The sequence below is a fragment of the Sminthopsis crassicaudata genome, chromosome 1 (genome assembly GCF_048593235.1).
Source record: "Sminthopsis crassicaudata isolate SCR6 chromosome 1, ASM4859323v1, whole genome shotgun sequence".
Taxonomy (NCBI): Eukaryota; Metazoa; Chordata; class Mammalia; order Dasyuromorphia; family Dasyuridae; genus Sminthopsis; species Sminthopsis crassicaudata.
Window position 1 is genome coordinate 251,559,023 of NC_133617.1, and position 26,458 is coordinate 251,585,480.

At 33.5% G+C, this 26,458-nt stretch overlaps 1 protein-coding gene and 1 long non-coding RNA gene across 3 annotated transcripts in view; one reads left to right on the forward strand and one right to left on the reverse strand.

The window, feature by feature from the left end:
* SPIDR (scaffold protein involved in DNA repair) overlaps window positions 1–26,458 on the forward strand; it is a 537,804-nt gene that overhangs the window by 249,896 nt on the left and 261,450 nt on the right. The gene's annotated exons all lie outside the window — the stretch shown is intronic.
* LOC141548766 (uncharacterized) overlaps window positions 1–26,458 on the reverse strand; it is a 102,954-nt gene that overhangs the window by 9,895 nt on the left and 66,601 nt on the right. Inside the window, exons 2-5 of the long non-coding RNA XR_012484051.1 lie at window positions 25,966–26,047; window positions 17,806–17,844; window positions 12,138–12,207; window positions 9,682–9,771 (exon numbers count right to left, since the gene is read on the reverse strand). This is a non-coding gene — a long non-coding RNA (uncharacterized LOC141548766). The remainder of the gene's footprint in view (window positions 1–9,681; window positions 9,772–12,137; window positions 12,208–17,805; window positions 17,845–25,965; window positions 26,048–26,458) is intronic.

The following is a 26,458-nucleotide window of genomic DNA, read 5'->3' on the forward strand; positions in this document are numbered from 1 at the left end:
TTTACCTATAATAATAGTATATATATTCATTCTCCATTACCTGCTTTTGCTGACTTTTAAAAACTCTCAGTCAGTTCATGTGCTTTCTGTATACCAGCATTGGCCTTTTCATACAACTTCTCTTTTTTTTTCCTCACAGTTGTTTTTGTATTTGTCCTTGTAGAATTTAATTCATAAGGACTTCTCATACCTCCAGGGCTGACTTTAAGAATTTTTTCAGAATCTTAGTATTTTTTTTTCCTGAAGCTTTGATATCTGTCTTGCCAAAATTCATTCTAAGGGTTGGATTATACCCACTATTCTTCTTAATTATAAATTCTAAGACCTACTGGTCACTTCTTCCCAAGGTTCCATCATTTTTATTTTCAGCTTATCAGTTACAATCAACTTCAAAACAGCAATTTCCCTTGTTACTGTACATTTTAAAGGATACAATTATGACTGATGCCATTTTCCCCCTCTTTTGTGTCAGAGAAAATTCCTCTAGATGTCTTTATAATTGATTATCTATATAATTAATATGCTCCTATGCCAGTTTTCTGATCCAATTTCCAAACTTATCTATTTTTGTTTTGCCCAGGTTTTTGATTATACATATACATACATACACACACATATGTATGTATCTATATATGTTTTCAACAGTATTGTTTTGTTTCTGACTCCATTAATGATTACTCAAATATATTCTGTCATACTTCCCTTCTTGTGTTTGTTTATAACTAATTAAGGTATACTCTCCAATAATCTAACTATTATTGATGCCATATCAATATATCACGTTATGCTGTTAAATATATTTATGTTAATAAATATAATAATATAGTCCTATCTAATTCAGGAATAATAATACTTTAGTATTTTTTAATAATAGTAAATATAGAAAACACTGGGGAAAAAAGATAGCCATTGATTGAGAAGTAGCTAAATAAATTGTGGTCCGTGGAAGTAATGGGAATACCTCTGTGCTATAACAGATGGTGAATATGAAAAATTCTGAGAAAAATGGGAAGACTTGTATGAATGAATGCAGAACAAAGCAAACTGAATCAAAAAAATGGTTTTCATGATCACAGAAATATAAATGCCTAAGCGAGGCTTCAAAGAGATGAAGAAATATATATCTTTCCTTTCTTTGTAAAGGCGGGGATATATGGGTATGGAGTGTTATGTATACTATCAGATATGTTAGTTTGTTGAACTGCTTTTTTTCCCCCTCTTTTCTATTGCTACTGCTCTAGACATAGTTCCTTATCTCCAAATTAGGTATAAATTATATAGATACACACACACACACACACACACACACACACACACACACACCAAAATAGGTACAAATTAGGGATAAATTATGTCTGTGATTTGTGAATAAGATATGTATATTTTCAGCCTCATATTCGAATCCTGAGTTTCATTCTTCCTAGTCTCATAGTTATACTTCTAAGATCAAGTTTTTTTCTTCATATTAAGATCTTTACATTTTTATTCATATTTTTATCTAAGCATCCAAAGTCAGGGATTTTATTGCTAGTTCTCTTCTTGAATACCAGATACTGTGAATTATGATATTCTTCTAGTGTTTTCCTACCTATGTTGTACCTGTTATTCCCTAAAGTATCTGACTTGGCAGAAGTGCATAAACTTTTTTTCCTTCTCTTCCCATTTCAGTTTGCAACCCTCTGGATCAGATTTGCATGATTCCAGACAAATGTATTTTTAACAGCCTTTTTCAGACATACTGAATTCCTGGCCAAGAGCCCATCATTCACCATATTTTAAGCTGTGGCCAGAATTCCAACTCTTGTTCTAAGTTACTATTTTCCTAACCATCTGTTTATTTCATAAAATGCATCCCTAACCTCAATTATTCCATGCTCTAGGATTTTCAAAGTTTTCCCATCTAACTGTTAAGCATCTTGAGAAAGCTCACTATGGTTTGTGCTAAGTCTTCCTTGTTGACCTGTCAATATATCTCCATTTTGTATATTTGGTGCAAGAAAAAAAAAATCACCTCTGGACCCAGACAATCCTCTTTTACTAATTGAATCTACTTGTGACCTCCATGTGGCACATTTTTGTGAGGTTCTTTCAGTATCTAAAAGGGATTTGACTTGTCTTGAACTTACTGTTGGCACTGTCTTGGGCATTGATGATATTAAACATATATTAGGCTCTATAAATCATGCATCTTTAGTTTTCAAAAACTATCCCTGCAAATGATAGCTGGAGAACTGTAGCTTTCTTTAGGGCAGTATTTTTTGTATATTATATCACATTGCACCAGTTACTTGACATGATTTCCTGAATAGTGCCTTGCCTGAAGTGAAATAAAGAAGCTTCTCTTCTTTGGAGGGAAACATAGCATTTGTGGCATTTCAAAACTGAATATTATCCAAGTCATGTGACCACAGAGATTCCTATGACTGGGATCTCACATTAGAGTCAATTTGGACACAATCCATGGAGCCATTTGAAGTCAGTCTTGTGTACCATTGAATGGTGGCCCCAGAAGAATTTTAGATGATATGAAATAGGAAGAAACATTTTAGAAACACCTCATAGGCCATTTTTACAGAGAGGGTTTAGTTGTAGTTTTTTTGGCAAATGAAATAAAGATATTCTTGCTTTCAGAAGTATTCTTTTTTTATCCTTACGGTTCCTTAGAGCTCTAAAATCCTATGATTATCAACTACTATTGCTGGATAAGAATGAATAATGGATTAAAAACAGAACACTCTGTCTTGGCTGTTAAGGAATGTGTTACTGTCAAGTGAAGAAAGTACATAACTCAAACGAAGATATCAGGAATGATATTCAGGCATTTTTTTCCTTCTCCCTACTGGTACATTCTGTATTTGGAAACATCCCCGTTTGTGTGTTGTGGGTGAAAATATAGACCACGAAACGGAATGGGGAAGTGCTATCCTATTAATATTTTTTTTTAATATTAATGTAAGACAATGTCCTTGACTTCTGAAAAAAATGTAGCTTTTTCTTTGTTTTATTGGGAATGGAATAGTGATGGACAGAAAGGAAAGGAATTCCAGGACTAAGTTAATTTTTTGTAGTAGTTTAAAAAAAAAGTTGTCTTAAATGAACTTTGTTAGTTGCTTCTAGTTATTGCAACATTCATCTGTAATACATTTATGTATCTACTACTCCTATAGCCTTTAGATTTTTCTCTTCTTCCCTTTCCTCTACATTTTAGGGCAAACTGTTTTAAAATAAATTTTTGTTTTTATTTTTTCAAATACTTTACACATGAGATTGTCAAACCATGTGTGTGGGTGTGGGTGTATGTGAGGGGGGGAAGGAGGGAGAAGAAGAGAGAGAAGAAGAGGGGAGTAGAGAGAGAATAGAAAATATTGGAGGGATGATAGAAAAGCCAGTCTGTTTTTTAGTTCCATGTAATTTTCTCCCATTCTTCCTTCACCAGAACTTTCCCTCCTCTACATCTATCCTCATACATTTTAGTGAAGACATTTGAATTAATGTGAATGACCATATTTGCTAAAAGTAAAACAATAATTTATCAATTTTTATACTTCTTTAACATGTCTTACTTTGTGTTCAGAGACCTGATTTGTATAACCATGGCTACAGTTAGAACCTTCTTGTAGTCTCTTGGGTTTGCTTATTAGAATCAGGAATAATTTACTTTACCTTCGATATCCATGTCAGATAATCAGAAAAACCCAGGTTCAAATCTTGCCTCTGAGATATATGTGTATGTGTACACACACACACACACACACACACACACACACACACAGAATGAAAGAGAGAGAAGTTGTATGACCTTGGTCAAATTACTTTTCTTTTGTCCTATGCCCTTTTCTTCTTTCTCTCCATTAGTAATATCATTACTTTCTGTGATTACAGAGATCATCTCTAATGCAGATGATCCCCTGATCTGTAGTCTCTTTTCTGAGTCCCAATAATATATAACCAATTTCCTTTTGAACATTTGGAACTTTGTCTCATGGAAATTCCAAATAAAATATGTTCCAATTGCAACTTTCCTCCTTCTCAACTTTTTTATTATTGGCAAGGGTACCACCGTCTTCCTAGTTACCAGCCTCATACTCTAATTCTTTCTCCTTGCCTCCTTACTATATGCAATATATGTACTGCTGACAAATCTTGTCATCTTTACCTTCATATTACTGGTATAAATCACCTTCTACCATCCCATGCTTGGACAATTACAAGAGCCTTTCAGTTGGTCTTCCTTTTTCAAGTCTCTTCTCCAATCCATCTTTTACTCAGCTGCCAAAGTGATTTAGAAATATAGGTCTGACCATGTCATCACAATCCAAATCCCCTACTCAGTGAGCTCTAGTGCCCCCCTCTACCTTCACACATCAAATTTCAGTTTAACATTTGGAACTCTTCCTAAGCTAGCTCTTTTTTACTTTTCCAATTTTCTGTTAACATCACTCCTTTCCATATACTTTGCAATCCAGCTACCTTAGCTGCGTTGTTGTTCATTCAGCAAATCAATCTACTTTTTCCTTGCCTTTCCCCTGACTGTCCCTCCATGCCTGAAATGCTCTGTCCCTGTCCCTTCTTTTGTTCTTTGGATTCCTTCAAGGCTGGTTCAAATTCCAACTTCTGCAAGAGGATTTCACTGATTCCCCCATTAGTTTCTATCTACTCTATTTATATCTTGTGTGTATCTGGTTAAATATTTAGGTGCTATCTTCTCCATTCAATGTGTTCCCCGAGGGCAAAAGCTATTTTTTACTTTTCTCTGTATCCCTACCATTTAGTACATAATAATCTCTTGTTAAATGCTTGCTGCCTGATTGGCTTCTCAGTTTCCTACTCTCTGAAACTATCACTTTTAGAAATGGTACCATATATGGAGGGATTTTCCTCTCCAGGAGTTTCTAAGGCCAATTTAATCACAGGTCTAGATGAATATGTGTGTATAAAGTAATAGAATACCTAATTTTATTAAAGTAAAATATATTAAGTTCTGCTTCATAATGAAAAGCACATCCTGGGCAGTGTTATTTTTCTTTGCTTGCTCTTATTTAAAATGAGTAATTTAAAATAGCAGCAGTCTGTGAATTGATAACTCACTTGTTTCTTTTTTCTCTATTCTCTCTATTATCAATTAATCATCGTGCATTTATTAAACACTCACTTTGTGTTAGGCACTTTGCTTGGCATTGGGGATACCATGAGAAAAGCAAAATAGACCCTGTCCTCAAAGAGCTTATATTTTATTTTTACATATAATGTTAATCTTTATACTGAACTTAAACACCAAAAAAGAGGTTTTCATATACATAGCAAAACATAGAAGGTTATATATAAAACTGTGAATCTGCATTTCATATTAAATGTTTTATTATATAATAAATTCCATACAATATTATTATAAGTCTTGTTTGTCTGTTACTCCTTTTGAGCATTCTTCATTTAAAAAAATTTGCTTAAAAATGCTATTACAGCATCATTATTGCTCTGGATTATGTCTATATATTTAACCCTCTTTGCTCTTTTCAGATGAAAGTAAGGTTCATCTGATACCTACTCCCTTCTCTCTCACCCAAGGACTTCCTCCATGTTTGTTTACTCTTCTTATATACTACAATTGAAACAGCAAATTCTCCTCTCATCTTTTTCTACACTAACAAATTCCTTTTATCTTCCCTTTTCTCTTTTCAGATCCTCAAAACAGAACTAATCCAGATTGTCTTCTTTTCTTTTCTTTTTAGCTCCCATCAAACCCTTTGCAGCTGTTAAAATATTGAAAGGACATACATTTCATGTCCTGTTAGAATGTTAATACTACATCATCATATGCAGACTCCTTCCAATTATTCAAAGATATTTAGCTTTCTAGATTTTTCTTGATTCTTGTCTTGGTATTTCAAAATTCCTACTCTGCTCTGTGCTGGGGGAAATATTACTTATTTATCATTATATTTTAAAAAGTTCACATTATATATAATTAGTGTTCTTTGTCATAAATTTCTTTTCCTAAATAACAGTGCTCATTATCTAGGCCAGATCTCAGTCATACTTTATTTCTAAATTTAATTATTTGATGTGTTTGTTACATACTTAAAAAACAACAACAACAAAAACAAATTCTTATTGAAAATGTTTTCAAAATGGGCTGAATTGGAGAATTAATTGCATTTCAGTGTATACTAAAACTCTTAGAGCTTTTCATCTGAGTTCCATGGTGCCAGTTTCCTAGTTTTCTATAGTAATTACTTTCCTCCCCCAAATACGTAAAGATAGGTTTCAACATTCATTTTTGTAAGACGTTGTGTTCCAAAATTTTTTTCCCTCCCCAAGACAGCAAGCAATCTGATATAGGTTAAATATGTATAATCCCAGTTTCCTGGTTTTCTAAAAGAAACTTGGCCACAGCTCTTTTGCCTGTGTCTTAACTAAATATGCCCTTCTCCATTCTCTGTCTTGGGGCATATATTCATAGCCGTAGAGCAGGTTTTTATTGGGCTTGATGCCATGAATGTAAATTCCATGGCCAGAACCAAAACTCATAGATGTTCTCCTGCTTATGGAATAATGAACACCTTAGAGCCTGTTTTTGAGTTAGTCATACCTCTCTTTCTCTCTTATGGAGTATTACTAAATTATATGTGTGCTAGGAAAATCCTCACAGAATATTCAGGGACCAAGGGATTACCTTGACAGCCCTTTTTATATAATTACAGGGTTTCTCATGGAGATCCCTCAGTATTACTGCATATTTTAATGAATCAATTAGCTCTTTAAAAGTCTTTAATAATACAACCCTGAAGTCCCACTTTTGTGTCATTTTATTCCCAGTTTGTTGAATCTGCTGTTGAAATACTAATTTTCTGAGGGAGAAAAATAGTTGTGGTACATAGTGTTACCTAATTTGTTTTCTCATGAATTAGACTTTTAATTTCTAGAAGTTTTCATAAAGAGGCTTCCTATAGCACTAGTGGCCTTCTGTGCTTTCCTACAACCTAGAGAAGTGATAATAGCTTTGTCCATACCTTAAAAACAAACAAACAACAACAAAACAACACAGTTGTGGCTAGAATTTTTCTTCATGAAGGGTCATAAAAGAGATATGTTTATATATGTGATATGTTTTTAAACTCATGATATATAACTCTTCATTTCATTCATAATCATAGGATTTGTGGGTAGAAGGTACTCTGGAGATCAACCCTTCTCAAAGAAGTATTTCATTTAGTAGAGAGAAGCTAAGTGATCAGGTGATAAGAGCTTTGATTCTGGAGTCAGGAAAATATGAGTTAAAAATCCATCTCAGACGCTTACCGACTTTGTAACCCTGGGCAAGTCAATTTTTTTTTTTTGCTTCAGTTTTCACACACACACACACACACACACACACACACACACACACACACATAAAACTATATTTATAATAAAGTCATATGTGTATAATCATTATTACATGCAACACTGTGGTGTGTAGATAAAACATCGTATGATCTCTGCTGTCATGAAATTTATTCTTGGAGAATAATAAGACATAAGTACAGATTACTTTAGCTATACATGTGCAGCTGGGTAGAGTGCCATGCCTGGAGTTATCTTCTTGAATTCAAATCTGGCCTCAGATACTCACTGACTTTGTGATTTTAGACAAATCACTTCACCCTGTGATCTATAATATGAGCTAAAGAAGAAAATGGCATCTTTCCCAAGAAAACCTCAAATGGGATCATAGAGAGTCAAACACAGCTGAAGCATTTGAACAATAAGCCATACAGAAGTGTTTGAGATTAGAAAATGAAATATTATATAAATTTTAAGGGTGAGAAAAGAGGGAGATTGTTGCCAATCAGGAAAGAAGAGCATTTAAGTCAGGCATAAAAAAAAAAATTGATGGAAATTCAGCAATTGAAGAAGTGGAGAAAAAGTTGATATGGTATATAGCTGGGGGTGAGTCACAGATAATTCACTTTGGCTGGACCATAAAGTATGTGATAGGCAAATAATATTAAATAAGTCTGAAAAAATAAAGTAGAATCATCTTCTGAAGAGCCATGAATGCCAAAGGAGTTCTACAAACAAAAAAAATTAAGTTTGTAGTAATATGAAAGCTGGATTGGAGAAGAAATAAAGTAGAGACAGGAACAACTAGTTTGAAGACTTAAAATTTATGGTGATGGCTCCATGTTCTCATCTGCATGGTTATTTTCTCTGCCAGTGGTGATTGTACCACATTTGCACTTTCTTATTCTATATGAATCCTGTCTATGCCCTTCCATAAATTTACTTAGTTAATTATTCAAAAACGATATATTTACACATTCTTTAAGGTTTAAAACATATTTTTCCTTAAAACAGCCTTGTGCATTAGAGTAAGAATTAATAATTAATATTTTATGTATGAGGAAACAGACCCAAAAATGTGAAATTACTATTTTTATACAGCAAATGCTAGAGTGGGGATTCAAAAAGTTTCTCTTATCTGCAAAGTCCCATAGTATCTCCACCATATCATAATGCCTCATTTTGTACAATAGTAGAAATGTCTGTAAATTGGCAGCTTTCAGGGAACAAAGATTCTTTTTTCCCCTTATGTTTTTAGGATAAACTGTTACATGACAATTTATTTCGTAGACTCCCTCATTTATAGCTTTAAAAACTTTTCAAAATAGACAGATGAATGTGTTGTTTAATGTAGCAACTAGCAGTTATGAGCCATGGACCAGATTGGAATGGGAAAGAAGAGTCGGTCATTCTGACATCAGTGTTATCATGTCATCCTCTCTGGTAAATTAGCATTAATATTGATGTGGCGCCAGCCTTCTCAGCAAATCCGTCAATAACTATTTATTAAGAACCTACTATGTGTCAGGCCCAAACAGGTTCATCTCAGATGGTAAGAGATACTGTGAGAATCCCCAGGGCTCTCTAGTCCTTTGGCTTCTGGGTCCATCACTGTTATTCTCTGAGAACTAATCTGACCCACTGGAATCCTAGCCAGTCCATGGAATGAACAGGCTGTATATATCAAGTTCTTATTGGCTATAATCCAGGCCCTCTTGGTAGTTCCTGCTTTAAAAAATATGTTCCTTTCTTAATTCCCTGAAGAACTCAAAGCTCTTTTCATATTACTAATAATTTGATTCACTCAGAAAGCAACTTTGGGAGAGAGTTAATGATGCCAGATAATGGGTTGGAGTTTGGAGGTTGGAGAAGGAGATAATGGACAACTCTTTCAGAATCATAATAGTGTTTCTAAAGGAAAAAAAAGTAGTCAATATCACCACCAAGGATGCATGTAAAGTTGTTCAAATACCCTCTTGCCTCTTCTTTCTAACAGCATGTCCCAGTCAAACAGAACTTCAGGTGTGAGCCTTTTGCATCAGGAAGTTTTTATTTGTAAAACTTTATTAAAGGTGTAAAGGCTACTCCTGGATGAATTAAATGATGACACACCCTGGTATTGAATTGGATTTCCTGCTAGTTATGATTGGAGGCATTCTTCCCGTATGAGGGTGAGTGCCGTTCCAGCGTTTGCTTGTAAAACTGAATCCAGCCATTGTGTTTGAAGCTTGGCTTTTTGCCTACACCAAAAGTACAGAGCAAACTTTAGCTAGTTACTCCCTATGAGTATATGTCCTCTGTTGAGAGCAGGGAGAGGAAAGGGGAAAACCCAAGGGGTGACTGAGTTCATTTACATACCATGCCAGAGGATAACAGATAGCTAGCTGCCTTGTCATCACATGATCCAGTGGAGAATCCTGATATCCCATTTACTGGAACACCAGGCAGCTTAAGGGGGAAAAAAAAAAAAGGAAGAAGATAAAGAGGGGCCACCAGTTTTTTTTTTTTTTAAGTTGTAGTTTTAGGTCATCTTGGTATTATTATCTACCACATTGTTCAGTCTTGCTGAGAAAGCATACAAGATTTCTCATTTTCCTCTTTTTTGAATTTTTTTTTAGCTTGAAGCAAACTTCCCAAAAGAGCACAACAGAGAAGTTATATGCTAAGACCAATAATGCTGCTCTTCTTGGCTTTCCCACTGTTACTGGTTGATAGGGTCTCCTGAAGCTCTGGGAACCCCATCTACTTGTGCTGCTTTTATATAGCTAGCTCTCTCTTAGGTTTGACTATAGAGGTGGCTTATATATCCCTTCTTGGAGTAATGGGAAAAAAGAGGCCTGACACTGACTCAGGCATCCTCATTGGGGTATGTGAGGCAAGCTTTTGGGGAGATGTGAGGTAAAAAAGAAAAATTCTTTGTCATATACCAAGAATCCCCTTGTTACACAGATCCAGAGAATATGAAAGCTTTATGTTTCAGGAACAAGAATCAGAGCCCTAAACTAAGCTTCTAATTTGACCATCAGGTACAAGGGAAGATAAGCAGAAGCTATTTGAGATTGATTTCCAAAGTATCTTTTTAAAATTTTTCCTTTTTTTTTTTTTCATTAAAGCTTTTTACTTTCAAAACAGATAATTTTTCAACATTGACCCTTGCATAGCCTTGTGTTTCACATTTTCCTCTCCTTCCCCCTACCCTCATCCCAAGATGGCAAGCTATCCAATATATGTTATACATGTTAAAATATATGTTAAATCCAATATGTGCAAATATATTTACATAGTTATCTTGCTGCCCAAGAAAAATCAGATCAGAAAGGAAAGAAGACGAGTAAGAAAACAAAATGTAAGCGAACAACATTAAAAAGAATGAAAATGTTTTGTTGTGTTCCACACTCAGTACCACAGGCCTCTCTCTGGGTGCAGATGGCTCTCTTATCACTGAACAATTGGAATTGTATCAGTCATCTCATTGTTGAAAAGAGCCACATCCATCAGAACTGATTGTCTATAATATTGATGTTGCCGTGTACAGTGATCTCCTGGTTCTGCTCATGTCACTGAGCATCAATTCATGGAAATCTCTCAGAAATCATCCTGCTGATCATTTCTTATAGAACAATAATATTCCATAACATTCATATACCATAACTTGTTCAGTCATTCTCCAACAGATCGGCATCCACTCAGTTTCCAGCTTCTTGCTACTACAAAAAAGGCTACTACAGACGTTTTTGCACATGTGGGTCCCTTTCCCTTCTTTAAGGTCTCTTCCAAAGTATCTTTATAGTAAAATTCATGGTAGCACAAGAGCATTCCCTAACGGCTTTGTTCTAGATCAGTGGTCCTCAAACTTTTGAAATAGGGGGCCAGTTCACTGTCCCTCTGATTGTGGGAGGGCCGGACTATAGTAAAAACAAAACTCACACTCTGTCTCCGCCCCTCAGCCCATTTGCCATAACCCAGCGGGCTGCATAAACGTCCTCAGAGGGCCATATCTGGCCCGCTGGCCATAGTTTGAGAACCTTTTTTCTAGATGGTAGTGACAATGAGGAATGTAAATTGGAGGTGCCATAGTCTCCAAACATACTAAAGTATTACAATGAATATTTAATATCAAAATAGTTATTTCCTCCATTGATACAGATTACAATTGATCCATACTTACTAATCATTATTTTGACTCCCTTATTAAGAACATGAGAGGGACCCATTTACAATACTGGAAGTAGAGACTCTACAAAATATTGCTTTTCTAATTTAGTTTTGCTGTAGGTAACCTAATTCTGTTCATTGAAATTCAAAGAACGTATAGCATTACAAATAAGAGTACTGGTTTTTATTATGTTTTAAATATGTACTTATTATTATATATATATATATATATATATATATATATATATATATATATATATATATATATATATATATATATATATATGTTAGAATTTATTTTCAGCAGTTAGTCAACAAGTATTTATCTAGCACCTGCTCATTCACATTGAATAAATATTGATTAAATGATTTCTAGGGTCAGAGTACAGGCATACCTTGAAGATATTGTGGATTCAGTTCCAGATCATTGCAATAAAGTGAATGTCACAATAAAGCAAATCACTCAGATTTTTCAGTTTCCCAATGCATGTAAAAGTAATGTGTACACTATGTTGTAGTCTATTAAGTGTGCGGTAATATTATGTCTTAAAAAATAGTGTATATTCCTTCATTTAAAAATATTGTATTGCTCAAAAATTCTAGCCATCATCTGAATTTTAAATGAGTCATAATCTTTTTTTGCTGATGATGTGTCTTGCCTTGATGTTGATGGTTGCTGACTGATCAGAGTAGCAGTTGCTGAAGGTAGGATGGTAACTGTGGCAATTCCTTAAATAAGACAAAATGAAATTTTCCAAATTGATTGACTCTTTAATGAAAAATTTCTCCATAGTATACGATGTTATTTGATAGCATTTTATCTACAATAGAACTTCTTTCAGAACTGGAGTCCATCTTCTCAAACCCTGCTGCTGCTTTGTCAATTAAGTTTATGTATGTTCTCCGATTTTGTTGTGTCTCAGGATTAGGGATGCCTGAGGAAAAGAATAGAAATGAGGAAATGACTGGTTAGTGGACCCAGTTAGTGTTGGAAAAAAATGGTGCTGATTGGCTTGCTCAATTCAGGGTTGTCACAAATCTTTGTTTGGATTTTTTTAAAAAGCAGTATCTATGAAGTGCAATAAAATGAGGTATTCTTCTACTATCTACTGAGCACCATCCTTGGTTTGAAGAGGGTAGATGAGACCTCACTGGTTTCTGCCCCTAAGGAGCTTGAAACTTTCATCAAAAAAATAAGAAGACAACTTAAATGTGCATAAAACAAACAGAATCCACTGTACACAGTTTACCTGTAGCATAATAATAACATCTGTATAACTAGACAAAAGTCACAAGTTCCTGGGACTTCCATGTTTTAGAGCATATATACATGGAACTAATGTCTAGCTTACTCTCCAAGTCAGCGAACCATCTCTTTATAATAATAATTTTAAAAAAAGAACAGAGGGAGAAAACATTTCAGGAAAACTATACAAAAAATCACATTCCACATTATGGGGTCATTTCCTCCATCTCTTTCAGGACTGAAGTGGATTGTTATAATTATCTAGATTTTGTTTTAATTATCATTCTTCACATTTATGTTTTGTTTATTCAATATTTTAAATCAAAACTGATATTATATAACTTGATTATTTTACCTTTATTCATCAGACATGATTCTGAAGAAGTAGTTATTTCTAATTTTTTTTAAAGCTACAAGTCAAGAAGGCAGTCCCTTGAATGAAGTAGCCCTTCCAAGGTGACTATTTTAAGGGGAAACAACAATCATTGGAATTTATAATTTCTTGTCTACCAGATTTTTATGCAAATTATTTTATAATTTGTTGTTATACTTTAATATATGTATTTCTGGAACAGCTAGGTGATACAGTAGATAAACTAGACCTGGGATCTGGAAGACTCATATTTCTCTGAGGTCAAATCTGGCCTGAGACATTTACCAGCTGCATAACCCTGGGCAAATCACTTAACTCTGTTTGCCTCAGTTTCCTTATCTGTGAAATGAATGGAAATGGGAAATGGCAAACAACTCCAATATTTTTGTCAAACAAAACCCCAAATGGGGTCACAAAGAGGCAGACATGACTGAAAAACAACTAAACTATAAACAGCAGGAATAGCTAGCAAGATTTTGTTGCTTATATTTCTCTAAGTTGATTGTTTTCTTCCTCTAGGTTGACATTTGATATTAGGTATGTAAATCATCTTAAACTAGCCTTTAAACTAGTGCTCTTTGAGAGACTAGTCTAAGAAGGGATTTGTGTTTCAAAGAATTTCGTAAGTGATATTATTTAAAAAAAAAAAAAAAGGTTAGGAGGTTAACTTATGATCTTAATTTCCTAGTGAAATAGAGCTGATAAAATTATTCCCCAGGTTTTCCTGTTGGCTGAAAATGGGTGTATTGGCAAGAATAACAGGGGAAAGAAATTGTTGATATCCTCCAAAGAGCAAATTCATTGAGTTTTTTGAAAGAAATATTAAGAGTACAAAGTAGTTAAAGGGGAAGAAAGTTTAAATGCTATTTTTGATGTAATTTTCAGTTATTTCTCTGTGTATGAAAAATGTTCATACTTTTGAATAAGAGTTCATGTCTTATAATGCAAATTATATCATAAATATTTAAAAGGAAGACTCAGTAAACTATGAATTTCCATAAGGTTGTAAACTTTGTCCTTTTTAAACTCTCCCCCCCCACCCCCCAACCCAATATTTAGCTCAGTGCTCTGCAAACAGTAGGCATTCTATAAATATTTATTGAATTGAGTTGTATGTGAAGTCTAAAGGAGCAAAGGTTACTGGTGATTGGGCTGATCAGGGAAAATTTCATGGAGAAAGGAATGTTTAAGTTGGCTTTTAAAGAAAAGTTAAGAATCAGTAGAGAGCTGACTGAAAGGGTAATTCTAAAAATCCCAGGAGAGATAAAAAAAAAAAAGAATAATTGTACAAATGAGGCATGAAGGGAAGAATTAATACAGAAGAAACAAATGGGGTGGAGAGCTGGTAGTGCTAGAACCTTACTTTCATCAGAAATGGGTTAACAAGCAAATAATATATGCATATTAAAGGAATTTAAAGTCTTCTAAGTATTGTTGCTGTTGTTCATCCTCTCTAGAAGACGATCATGGCGTCAGGAAGGTGATTTCAGGACATAAAAGTGAATTGGATCTAAATGAGGGAGAATTGAATATGGAAAGAAATAGGAGGGAGATGGGAGAGGATAAAAGAGGGATTTTTAGTAGGATGTGTAGGTGAAGAATTAGAAGGGGAAGGACATAAGGGATAAACAGGTAGAATTAAGGTAGAAGGTAGGCAGATGGTAAGGGAAGGGCTTTTTTAAAAGATTGGATAGATTAAGGAGTAAACAGGCAAGGTACCGGATAAAAATAAATCAGAGTGAAGATAGAGTAAATAGGGTGAGAAGAATACAGAGGAAAAATAGGATGGAGGGAAATATATAACAAGTACTTATAACTTTGAATATAAATGGTATGAATTTACCTATGATTAGTGATTGGTTATTGGTCTTCCTTCTCAGAGAGGACCAAAATGACACCACTATATTAGAGTTGAGTTACAGTGTATCTGAATTGTGACTAATGAGACTAACACAAGCTCAGAGTGCTTTGCCACAGGTAGGACACAGATAGTCTCTGTCAGCCTTTGGGTGGATTCACTAACTTTGTGCATCTCACATTTCTTCTGAGCTAATTCAGTTCCACTTTGGACAGCACCTTCTCTGATGAGCACATGCCATACTGGTCATTCCTGTGCTATGTCTCCCATGTCATAGAATCAAAGCTAAAATTCTTAAGAGAAACCTTGAGAGTGTTCTTGTATTTCTTTTTCTGACCACCTGTGAGCACTTGCCCTGTGTGAGTTCTTCATAAAATAGTCTTTTTGGCAAAAAATAAATTTGACATTTGAACAGTGTGGCCAGCCCAATGGAGTTGTGCTCTCTGCAGTAGAGTTGGAATGCTTGGCAGTTTAGTTCCACAAAGGACCCCATTGTCAGGTATATTATTCTGTCAGGTATCTTCAGAATCTTCCTATCCAACAGAAATGAATATTAGAACGTATTAAAAATTTGGATTCAGCAACATAGTGTTTTCAAAAATATAATAAAAATGAGAGATAATTTAAAAAGTTAAAGGGCTAAAGTAGAATTAATTATATAAAAAGCAGAGTAGACTTCAGGATCTCAAAGTTAAAGCTAAAATAGATTTAATTAAAAGAAAAATAGAGAAAGTACACTAGGTATCACAAATATTATTCAGCATTGTTTTAGATAATTTAAAATAACTACACAATATACCTGTCAAGACATAAAAATCACACAAACATAAACATAAAACACTCTTTAAACAAATAAAGTCAGATTTAAATAATTGGAGAAATTCTCACTGTTCAAGGGTAGGCAAAGTCAATATAATAAAAATGACTTTTTTACCTAACTAATCTATTTATTCAATGCCATCCCAATTATATTACTAAAAGTGTTTTTTACTTGGTTAGAAAAAATATGATAAAATTCATTTGGGGGACAAAGTGTCAGAAAAATATATAAAGAATTTTGTCAAACTTATAAAAAGATAAATAATGGTTAAGGAATGTGAACAGAAAGTTTTTCGATGAAGAAATCAAAACTATATGTAACTATATGAAAAGATTTTCTAAATTACTATAGATAGAGAAATACAAATTAAAACTATATGAGATATTGTCTTATATCAAAGGTCCTCCAGTTGAGGAATGACTAAACAAACTGTGATATATGATTATGATGGAATGCAACTATGATATAAGAAATGATAAGCTGATTGTTTTAGAAAAATATGGAAAGAAGTGAACCTATGAAGGAAGTTGCTATCCACCTTCAGAGAAAGAACTGTATATTTGTGTGTATATGTATGTGTATACACATACACATATCCACCTTTAATTTAGTCTTCTCTAGTTCAGGGTTGGGAGAAGGGCAAGGAGAGAAAAATGAAATGAAAAGTACACAGTAGAGAACAAACGAAAACCTAGAAGGAAGCACTGGGTAACTTTGAAAAGTTCATAGTATTTTTTTACATAGGTTTTCTTGAAATGGAAATGTATTGATTTATATTGAATCCTTTCATATTCTGCTGTATACATAAAAATGTTCTTTTTTTCTTTTGTATTTAAGTTTAGAGTGAATAAAACATTTAAAAAAAAAAGAATTAAACGAGAGGAAGATTCTAGAGATGGAGCAAGGAATATACTCTAGACAGAATATCCTAGACAAAGGATGATAGAATAAGGAAGTCAATCGGTTCATAAGCATTTATTAAATAACCTTCAGTGCTAGGCATTGTACTAAGTTCTGCAAGGCAAATGTGAAGAGAACAATTAGTACTTTGGCTAGCCAGCTCAGTGCCAGGTTTGGACTATGATAGACATATCTTCCTGGGTTCAGGCATTCCACTGACTTGGGAGACTGAATAAATAGTGATATTACTGAGAAACATAACAAATTCAGAAAAAAAAAAAGGATCAAATTTTGGAGAGAAAGAGAATAAGCTTGATTTTAGACAAGTTGAGTTTGAGATTCTAGTGGAATCTAAGTGTAAACTTTATCCATAATAAATGCAGGTCTAGAGCTTTAGAAATAGGTCAGGGTTGGAAATACGGGTTTGGGTTTTATATTTGCAGATGCAGCATTTATATGGATAAAATGTCAAGCAAGATAGGGGCAATGGAGAAAAGCAGGAGAATCCTGAGCAATTTGTAGATCCATACAAGGAATAAAAGATGAGGAGCCAGAGAATTGCTTTTGTTGTTGTTTGGTGATTTCAGTATGTGACTTTTCATGACCTCAGTTGAGGTTTTCTTGGCAAAGATACTGGAGAGGTTTGCCATTTCCTTTTTTATTTCCTTCATCATTCTAAAGATGAGGAAACTGAGGCAAATGGGGGTTAAGTGACTTCCCCAGGATCATACAGCTAATAAGTGTCTAACACTAAATTTGAACTTAGACCTTCTTGACTCCAGACCTGGCACTCTGTGCAATGCGTCAACTAGCTATTGTAGAAAATTGCTAAAGAAAAATAAAACCAGTCATTGAACAGAAATTTTAAGCAGTGTGAGAAAAGTGTCTATTTTCCCACTGAAGATATTCAAAGGGAATTATTAGTGGTGAACTCATGTTCAATTTGTATCTGAGGAAATGAAATGAAATCATACCTTACAGTTGGTGAGAGGAATTAAAATAGTGATGGAAATGTAGTCTTGAAAAAAAAAAATTTTTCTGTCTATGTTGGTAACTGAGCAATTGTGTTTACTCCATAGCATGTCTCCTTGCTCAATACACAGTTGTTCTTCATTTCACTTAATATGTACCTTAAAATATGGTAATTCTGTCTGCTTTTTACTCTTCCCCTGAAACCAATAAAAACAAATAAATAAAAATTATTAGCAGAAATACCAAAAGTAAATGATGGTGAGCCTTCTCAAGTCCAGTGGAAGCTTCTGTTTGCTAGTTTGCCACAAGAAACTACTCTCTTTTAACTAGATGAAGAGGTAGAGAAAGAAGAGAAGTGATTATTTTTAAAATAATAAAACAATATTTTCCTTGTTGAAAAAAACAAACTCTAATTCTATCTAGGACATTCTGTGAATAGGATTATGGTACCACTACTTATTACATTTTAATATATATAAATTATATATATATATTTTTATTTTATTTTAAAAATACTAAATTCCACATTTTTCTCTCATTCTTCTTACCAACTATTGGTACTCGTCACTGCTTGATGGTATCTTGGAAAAATATGAGTAAGAATCCTAAAAGTTCATGAGCAGCCTGAAGCCATGTGGTTGGAACGTGACACTTTGAAAAGTGTCATATGTAACAGATATTTAAAGTATAATAGTTATGGAATAATTCCCACCTCCCTGCCTCAAAATTGTTCCTCTTTTCAACAGATTATCTAAGGTTCTCATGATGGTGGAGTAAAAAAGTATAAGTTTCAATACTTTTGGATATGTTCTTGATTATTAACAGATTATAATCTGTTTCAAAGGCCAATTTTAATATTACTCAATTAATTTTCTAAGGGATTGGTATATACTTTAATTTTATTAAAATAATAATCTCATAATGATAAATGTTGGAGGGATGTGGAAAGACTGGGACACTAATACATTCTTGATGGAATTGTGATTAGATCCAGCCATTCTGGAGAGCAATAAAAAGTTATCAAACTGTCCCTACCATTTCATCCAGCAGTGTTACTACTGGGCTTATATCCCAGAGATCTTAAAGGAGGAAAGGGGACCCACATGTGCAAAAATGTTAGTGGTAGCCCTTTTCATAGTGGCTAGAAAGTGGAAACTGAATGGATGCCCATCAACTGGAGAATGGTTGAATATTATATTAATAATTAATAATAATATTATTGTTCTATAAAAAAACAATCAGCAGGATGATTTCACAGTGGCCTGGAGAGACTTACATGAACTGATGCTAAGTGAAATGAGTGGAACCAAGAGATCATTGTACATGACCACAATAAGATTATACGATGATCAGTTCTGATTGACGTGGCTCTTTCCAACATTGAGATGATTCAGACTGGTTCCAATGATCTTGGGATGAAAAGAGCTATCTACACCCAGAGAGAGGACTGTGGGAACTGAGTGTGGTTCACACTCAGTATTTTCGCTGTTTTTGTAGTTGTTTGCTTGCATTTTGTTTTCATTCTCATCTTTTTTCTTTTTTGATCTGATTTTTCTTGTGCAGCAAGATTACTGTATAAATGTTTACATATAGTGGATTTAACATATATTTTAACATGTTTAACATATATTGGATTACTTGCCATCTAGGGAAGGGGATGGGGGGAGAAGGAAGGGAAAATTTGGAACACAAGGTTTTTGTAAGAATCAATATTGAAAAATTATCCATGCATATGTTTTGAAAATAAAAAGCTTTAATTAAAAAAATAAAATAATAATCTTAGGTGACTTTCTATTCACTCAAAGACTTTATCATCATAATTCCCTCTTCATCTATGAATTTGCCATTGGTTAAAAAAAACAAAGAAGCAAAAAACCTCTGTCTCTGGATGACTCATTCAGTATGTTCCAGATGTTGCTTGAGTTTGTTGGCTTGAGTTGTGAATTGATGACTTCATTGTTTTCATCAGAACATTCTGATTAATTTATTATTAGGGATACTTTTTATTTTGCAGTATCTGAGAATTGAAAGGGACCTCAGACTCAAATAATTCAATTCATCTTAATAATAGATCCCTCTAAAACATCACCAACAAGTGGTCATTCAGTTTCTTCTTAAAGACCTCCTAGAATGGAGAAATGAGCTGCTAATGTCTCCTCTTTCCCATTACATTTTTTTCTACTCTGTATATGCTTTTTATTGTTGTTTAGTCATTTTCAGTTGTGTCCAATTCTTTGTGACCCCTTTTAGGGTTTTCTTGGCAATGATACTGGAGTGGTTTATTTCTTTCTCTAGTTCATTTTACAGATGAGGAAACTGAAATAAATAGGGTTAAGTGACTGGTACAGCTAATAATTGTTTGAGACAATATTTAAACTCAGATCTTCCTGGCCCTAGACTCAACTCTCTATCCATTGTACTACCTAACTGCCCACTAATTTTAGTGCCTATTTATTTGTATGTTGGCTTCCCCATTAGAATGTAAATTCTTATATGACAGGGTCTACTAGCTTTCCATTCATTCTTTTTCTCACTTTTCCTTCCTTCCTTCTTTCCTTCCTTCCTTCCTTCCTTGCTTCCTTCCTTCCCCATAGTAAGCATTTTAATTACTAATTAAATGATTGATGAAAAAGATTTTGATTAGTACCAATTATTAGAAAGTTTTTTTTCTTTTTTGAAGAAAAATCTATAACTGCAACCCTCACTCTAGTTTTGCTGTCTAATCTCTTTTCCATATCCTCTCCTAAGTTGTTTATCCAAGTTAAGCATCTGTTTCTTTAACTTGATTCTCATATGGTATCACCTTCGATCCCTTTACTCTTGTGGTCACACTCTTTTGGATTATTTCCATTTTTTTCAATGTCCTTGCTAAAATGTGGCACCCACAATTTAATGTAATATTTCATCTTTGATCCAACCAGGGCAGAGTGCATCAGAATTATCACCTCCCTCATTTTGAACTCTGTGCTTTTATTAACATAGCTTAGAGACTTTATTAGTTTTTCTGGCTGCTATGTCATACTGTTGACTCATTTTGAGCTTTAAATCCTCTAAAATCTCCAGAGTTCTTTCACTCAAACTGTTGTCAAGACATGCCCTCTCTATGATATCTTTGAAGTTGAATTTTTGACCTTTGAGCATGTCTTTGTTGGTTTTTTTTTTTTTTTTTGGTTTTTTTTTTTAATTAAATTTCATCTTATTAGGTTTATCTCATCATTTTGGCCTGTCCATCTTTTTGTATCCTTATGATCAATTTTAAATCAACTGTAATCTAAAATATTGACTCCCCCCTCTCTCCAGCTTTATCATCTGCAAATTAAAGAAATCCAGATTGTTAGTAAAAATGTTGATCAGTATAGGTCCCATGGACAGACCTCTGGGATACTAAACAATATACTTTTCTTTAGGATAATATTATCAGTTAATAATTTTTCTTTGAATTATTGGAGCACCTAAGTAACTTTAATTGTATTTTCATGTAGCTCATACCTCTTCATCTTCTTCACAATAATACTATGAGAGATTTTTGCCTCTCATATTCTGCCATATCTTTGGCATTTACCTGATCTTTTGGGCCATCCAAAAAGGAAGGAAGTGATATTAGTCTGTCATTAACAATTTTCCAATTGATAATTGCCATTTCTTTTTCTACAAATCATCTTGTTAATGACAAATTTAATAATTTTTCCAGGAATCCAATTCAATTACAACTTGTAGATTTCTTTTCTATTTGTATGTGATCTTTCTCTCATTCTATTTTTTTATTCCAAAACTCAGTTCTACCTATAAAATTAATGATTACATTTGAACAAATAGAATGTACCTGAGTATTTGGATAATTATTTTTCTTTTCAAATTTATAAATAATCTTCAGTTGTATTTGACATTTAAAATCCATTTGGATTCTATTGACCACTTGGAAAAGAAAAAGAAATTTCTTGGATTACTTACAAAAAATTTTTAGGAAACTCCTCTCCTTTTTTTCCTCCCTTTTTCTACCTCATCATTATAAAATACTTTGCTTTTTTAGGATGTTTTATAAATCAAGATTTTCTTAAGAACTGAATGTTTACAGAAAATACTCCAGGGACATTAAGTGAACCCATTATTGGTTCAAAATCAGAACCAGTATTTCTAGACTTCAAATCTTTGCTTCTAAAAATAATTTATATTTATTCCCAAGTCTTTATAAGAGCTGGTGTGAGGAACAGGGAGGGACTCTTATGGATTGAATTCATTTCTGACTCTATACAAATTTATGCCAAATTGATTGGGTGTCAGAATATTTTGGTCTTGATCTTAATGTAATTTATTCTTCTAATAAGTTGGGTTAAAATGAAGAACGACCAATTAAGAAGTATAATGATAACGCATTGTCTTTATCTTGCTATGAGGTAATAGGGATATGAGCAAGGGTAGTCACCCTGGAAATGGAGCAAAAGGAGAAAGTTCATATGATAATATGAAGGAAAAATGAATAAAACTTTTAAACTAATTGGATATAGCAGATAAAGAAAAGGAAGAAAACAAAGATGATTTCAAGCTTTTGAGCTTGTTTACTTGAGAAAATGATGGTCCCTTTGATAAAAATTTTAAAAAAACGGGGGGGGTGACAAACAGCTTAAGAAAAATTTTTGGAAATGTTGAATTTGATGTGGTAACAAGAAATTCAAGGGAAAATTCCTCTAGGCCTTTGGGATGTGGTACTGAAGCTCAGCTAGGAGATTAGAGCTACTATTTATTGTTCCTTTCATTCTGAAGTTTCATTAGAATCACATATGAAAATTATAAATTTATATAGATTTGTTTTTCAGGATATATATTACATACTTTCCCTCCATTCCCAATCATCCCCTTATATCTTGCTTTCTCTCTTTAGAATTTAAATTCCTTAAAGAGCAGAAACTGTCTTTCTTTTTTTAATTGTATCCTCCAGGGTGCACTGTGCCTAGCATGCAGTAGGCACTTAATATGTTTATTGAGTTGAATTGGATTGGATTATCTTGCTTTTATTTATCCCCATCCCTTAGCACCTGGTATATAAATGCTCCATCAAGCATCATTGATTACAATTATCTTTCGAAATTTAACTCTGTGTGTGTGTGTGTGTGTGTGTGTGTGTGTGTGTGTGTGTGTGAGAGAGAGAGAGAGAGAGAGACAGACAGACAGACAGACAGACAGACAGACAGAGACAGAGACAGACAGACTGAGACAGATAGAGACAGACAGAGTGTAAGTGTATATTTTAAATTTTCCTCATCTACAAATAGTCTGACTTGCATCTTTTGAGACTTCAGTTCAAGTAGCCTCACATAATTCATTACTGGAGAACTATGAAGAAACATTTTATAGGAGATGGCCACCAGCTGGTCTGTATCTCTGTTGAGGACAAAACCAGACACAGTCTTTAGCACCAAAAATCCAAGTTAAAATCCTCACAGTATCAAGAAGGTTTAATATTAGAGTAAGTTACTATAGAGGGTTTTAGAAATGCAATATCTTGGGAAGTATTTAGATATAGCCAAAGGATATGCTGGCTCTCCAGAAAAGTCCAACACACTTAGTTTAATCTGCATTATTAATATTTTATTCATTACTTCCTTCAGTGTAGACAATCAAAAATTAAAATAAAATAAACCAATCCCTAACTTTCTTAGATTTGCTGATTTCCAAAATAAAGAAAGACTCACACTGAAAATTTAACAACTGACTCTTAGGAGCCAGTACAAGCTGGCTCCAGCATACCCTTGGTAATTGGGTGAATACTCATATTGCTTGAAAATTGATATAGTACTGACCATGTGAGTTAAAATCCCTTGAGATTACTTAACAATTTTATCTTTCCCTTTTCCTCTAAGAAGTCCTGCAAAGTCCATGTCATAGGTTTTATTGAATTACTAGGTGTGTAATGCTAATGACATTAGAATGAAAAATTGAGTCTTTGCCTTAATTATTTTCTCTACAAATCTAAGAATTTAGGGAGAATGATTTAATGGAGCTTTAAAAAACAAAGCCCATTCCAAAATCTCTTAGAAGGATATACCCCCAAGATCACAAATTAACAAATCTAACTAATCTGAGTTTTGAATATGGGACCTGCGTACAGATTGTTCTATTTTTTATTTGAAGACCAGTCTAATCTAGGCTACTTTAAATAAACTCATCCCTAGAAGAATGGGCACTATTAATAGGGATTTTTGGAGGCCACAACAATATGTGATTCTAGATGATATACTTAATTTTAAAATTTGTTTTTGGTTGTTTTTTTAATATAAAAATTTAAATAAAGAGAGTTGTTGTTTTTTGGAGAATTTGACATTTAAAAATTTTAACATTTTAAATTTTAACATTTTGACATTTAAAAAATTTTAAAATCTTGTACAAACTTGATTAATTTAGACAGCAAGGTTGCATCCAGAATCCTCTTGTAACTTGTAGAAGGTAGTAAATCATGTGCATAACATTATGATAGTTCTTTTTCCCTAGCTATGCCTGCAGATTTGTGATTATTAACCTTTTTTCTTCTATAATTCCTGTGACTGCCTCCTAGCCTGTTGTTAAACTAGAGATATAATTAAAACAACTATGTTCACAGTCATGCAATATTCTCCCTTCTATTCATTAGGTCTTTGTAACTCTTAAAGTGGTAAAACATCTTGAGAGCTACATGGTCTGTGCCCCTTGCAACTTTAAAAACAATTTTCTCACACTGGGCAATCTGTTTTCCCTGCAGGAGATTAGGGTAGATAGAAATAAGAGCAGACTTCCAGTCTGCTCAAATCCAGATTTTTCCTTTTGACAGTTGAGCTCATTTGTGAATGTAATTAGGAGTTTAATATAGTATGGGATTTGGTGAAAAGTTTGGGAAAAGCTTTTCAAGAATAGCAATTTATATACAAGCTTGAAGCAGTATTGAACCAATTTTAATAACCCAGGCACATTTAGTTCTAACCAGTTCCTAGGTATCTTCCTCAGGAAGACCTTCAGTCTAAGGCAAAAGCCAAGGTTACTGGCTTTGGTTGGCCTTTACATCAGGCAGAATTATCAGAAATGACATCAGGTGCCTTTGTTCAAAGTTCATAGGTTGTTTTACTTAGACTACTCAAAGAGAGTTTGGAAAATTTTGAATACAAATATCAGCTCTTAACATATCAGTAACTCTGAATCAAATAAAAGCAGATTTTGTGTTAGTTTTATAATATATGGGGAAAATACATTTTTAACACACAGTCACGTTTTCTCCTCTCTTTTCTCCATTCAGAATCTGGTATATTTTTGCTCTCTGCAAGCTATTTCTCTTATTTTCTTCAACATCTTAAAATTTCAAATTTAGTGACCAGGTAGGTTTTTTTGAAAAAAAGAAAATGAAAAACTGAAGTGTCCTGATTCCCCAACTCACTGTTCTGTTTTCTGCCATTTATTAAACCCAGTTCTTACATTTAGTCAAATTTGACTATATAGCAAAGTTATCTATCACATCTCAGAATAGAAGTGTATGCAAGGTCATGACTATAACTTAATTCATTAAAACTCTTTATGTCCTTGAAATTGCATGCCTGTATTGCATAAAGACTATTAATTGCTACTGGTTCAAAGTAGTTTTCTGAGGAATTTTTGAGCTGCAATTTTGGAATATTTTTGTCTATTAAATAAGAGGGTAATTTGCTTAGTGTCTTTTAAAGTATAATATTGGTTAGGATGTGTTTTACCATGGAACAGGACTACTGGAAATCTCACAGATTATTAAAATCATTTTTTTCAAATGGAAATTCCTGTTAGTGAATAAATGTTATAGTAGGAACTGAGCAGAGAAAGAAAACCTAGCATCAGTCTGCTTTTAATTTAACTCAAAACTTGCAGTGAGGTATTCTTAGATAAATATCTAGGTTGCTGCCTTACTTTTGTGTTACCAACATCCTGCTCATTTTTACTGTGTTCTATATTAGACAACACAACTAATTTTGATTTGTGGATATAATTTTTTTAATAAAAAATGTAATCAGCCTTCATCTTGCAATTTTGTGGAGCATATAGAAGTCTACACTATCTACTACACAATCTTTCCCTAGGAATACTTTATCAGATAAGACATGGTTTTGCTTACTATGCATATTATGATTGCTAAGGGAGAGGGGGAAGTATATAAGTCATGTGAATCAGTTGTATAATTCAAGCTTGAAGATCACTTTTTTAGGCAAATATTGTACTGGTTTACAAAATTTTCCATTCATCACCCATTTCTCACTTGCCAGTGTCATAAAGATAAATAGGGTGCAGCAATCAGCAATTGCTTAAAACTATCTGACATCTATGCTTACCTGATAGTTTTGATTTTTGCTAATTTTCAATTTCTCCATAGGATGATTATTGTTCTTCTTTGATTTTATTTTGATCTGAGCCCTATGAGCGTGGACAGATTTACATAATTAGTATAAATATAGTTTTGTATCAAAAGCATTTTTAAGAGTTTCAAACCAACCAAAAACCCAAGGCAGATCTCAGTTTTTGAACTGAAGTCCTTTGAATGTCAAATTCTAGATAGAATAGTCAATTAGTTAGCACACATTTATTAAGCACCTACTTTGTGCAATATACTGTGCTAAACCTAGAGGATATAAAGAAAGGAAAAACATAGTCCTGTCTTCAAGAAGCTCACAATCTAAAGGAGGAGGGGGAGAGGCAACATACAAAAAGTTATAGACAAATCATATACAGGACAAATAGACATAGAAAATTCTGTAAAATAAAAGCTATTAAAATCATTATAAAGAACAATATGTTCTTCCTAACCCTCATAAATGACACACATGT